Source organism: Schistocerca nitens, chromosome 7 (genome assembly GCF_023898315.1).
Source record: "Schistocerca nitens isolate TAMUIC-IGC-003100 chromosome 7, iqSchNite1.1, whole genome shotgun sequence".
Lineage (NCBI taxonomy): Eukaryota > Metazoa > Arthropoda > Insecta > Orthoptera > Acrididae > Schistocerca > Schistocerca nitens.
Window position 1 is genome coordinate 429855247 of NC_064620.1, and position 2926 is coordinate 429858172.

The following is a 2926-nucleotide window of genomic DNA, read 5'->3' on the forward strand; positions in this document are numbered from 1 at the left end:
ATACATCCTACGTTCACGTAACCCTCCTGGCCTCAACCTTCGTTAGTCACTGTCCTCACCCATCCAGCCTCCTCCCTGTTCCCATTCAAGCACTACACAGCCATCATTTCACTGCCACACTCAGTCTTTTAATTTCTTTTTATTTCTTTTATTTCTCTCCTTTCCGCTACTTACCCCCTCCCCCCACTGCACCTTCTCTCCTGCCCTCCGTCTAAACTGCAACACTTCACTGTCCACCACTCTTACCATACTATCCCTTCCCCTCCCCGCCTCAGCCTCCTCCTTATCTCCACCCAGTCGCCACCCCCATCATGCACTGGTGCTGCTGTTTGCAGTGCGGTTTCAGCTCTCTGAGACTGCAGACGTGTGTGCAAGTTGCGTTTACGTGTGTGTGTGTGTGTGTGTGTGTGTGTGTGTGTGTGTGTGTGTGTGTGTGTGTGTGTGTGTGTGTGTATGTGTGTGCATGTGTGTATGTGTATCTACTGTTGACAAAGGCCTTAATGGCCAAAAACTTTAATTGTGTGAATCTTTTTGTTGTGCCTATTGCAACTCAGCATCTCCGTTATATGGTGAGTAGCAACTTTCCTTCTGTGGTATTGTTACATTCCATTCTGGATTTTACATTGTTTAATTCTTAAATAAAGTTATGTTATGTACATATCTGACTTCCTGTCTATTAAATCTGTATTCTTATACCTTTGTGCCCATCTTTACTCTACAGCTATGAGTCTTAAGATCACTTCCATATTGAGAGTGGTGCAGTCCACGTAGTAAAAGTTCTTTGTTGTATGATGAAATAAGGTCAGTTTCATTTCTAGGCAGCTTGGTCCCTGCCGATATATTTTCTATGTTTTCTCCTGGAACACAGGGTTACAGACACTGCTAATACTCTGAGGTTACAAAAGTCTTGGGGCAGCTCCTAACATTGTCAGTCCTTCTTTTGCCAAGCATAGAGCAGCAGCTTGATGTGTCATGACTCAACAGGTCACTGGAAGTCCCCTGCAGGAATATTGAACCATGCTGCCTGTATAGCCAGTGCAGGATTTTGTGCATGAACAGACCTCATGATTATGTCCCATATGTGTTCAATAGGATTTGTGTCATGCAATCTGGGTAGCCAGATCATTCACTCAAATTCTACAGAATGTTCTTCAACCAGTCATCAACAACTAAGGGCTGGTGGCATGGCACATTGTCATTCATAAAAATTCTGTCATTGTTTGGGTGCATGACATCCATGAATGGCTGTAAATGGTTTCCAAGTAGCTAGACATAATCATTTCCAGTCAATGATTGGTTCAGTTTGACCTGAGGATACTGTCCATTTCATGTAAACACAGCCTATACCATTATGGAGCTACTACCAGCTTGCATGATGCCTTGTTGACAACTAGGGCCCATGGCTTCATGGGGCCTGCATCCCACTCAAACCCTGCCATCAGCACCTACAAACTGATAGGACTCATTTGAGCAGGTCATTGTTTTCCAGTGATCTTGAGTCCAACCGATTTGGTCATGAGCTCTGGAGAGTTGCTGCAGGCAATGTCATCCTGTTAGTAAAGGAAAAGGCACTTGTGTCAGTGGTCTGCTGCCATATCCCATTGATGCCAAATTTGCCACCTAACTGACTGAAACATTCATCATTTGTCCCACATTGATTTCTGTGGTTCTTTCATACACTGTTGCTTGTCTACTCTACAGGAACATCACTGTTTTTTGTCATTAAGTGAAGGCTGACGGCCACTGCATTGTTTGTGGTGAAAGGTAATGCCTGAAATTTGGCATTTTCAGCACATTCTTGACACTGTGGGTATGAGAATATTGAATTCCCTAATGATTTCTGAAATGGAATGTTCCATGCATCTTGCTCCAACTACTGATCCACCTTCAGTGTCTGTCAATTTCCGCCATGAGGCCATAATGGCATCACAAACATTTTCACATGAATGACCTGGATAAAAATGACAGTTCCCCCAATGTAGTGCCCTGTATACCTTGTGTACATGACTCTGCCGCCACCTGTACGAGTGCATATAACTATCCCATTACTTCTGTCACCTCAGTATATGTGAATCCAGTTATTTCTATATCACACTAAGGTTACACTGTGAAGAGTCATTTAGATTCTATTTTTCTTTTCTATTGCTATCCATGCAAGGCTCATGCCTCCTCATTAAAATTGTAACAGGTGTAGTTTGGGAGGGTGTGAGTGAGCATTTCTCTGCTGAAGATGAATGAAGGTTCAAACAATGTAAGCAGCCAATCTGTGGCAATACCTTTTATTAACAATCCTACATGAATATAGAACAGTGCATCTGCAGCAGGCAGGCTGGTTAATGTGGCAGGGAGACTAATGTGGCAGTCAGTCAAACTGTCAGAGCTTGGTCATGCTTGTTTCACCCCCAAGTCTTAGGCATGTGGGCATGGCGGTATGGAAGTGTGTGCATCTCTTGAATTGCAGCATTGGCAGAGGCATTGTCTGTGGGCAGATCATGGCTGCAATCTGATTATGTTTCTGGCCTGCTTTCCATGCTGCTAGAGCATTATGCTGCTACTTTTTCTCCCTCTTTAGACTAATCCAAACTACTGTGCTATGACTTAAGAGTCTGGCTTCAACAAAGTCATTAATTTTATCATCATTGTTTCTACACTTACATTCTACTGCACAAAGTTGGAGTGAAACACTTTTTCATAACCTTTTTTTATTGCTTGTCCTTCTCCCCATTATTTTGTACACAATCTCACTATTTTGCTGCTCAAGCATGGAATTTCTAGATCAGCCTTTGAATTTCCCCCTTTTCACAAATTTACTTCACTTACTGTGGTGGAGTCTCTTCTTTAGTGTTGCTGACATGACTACTACAGACCTGCAGGTTTTTGGTGGTTAAGGCAGGATTTGGAAAACTCTGTGTCAGAGGGGGCTGTA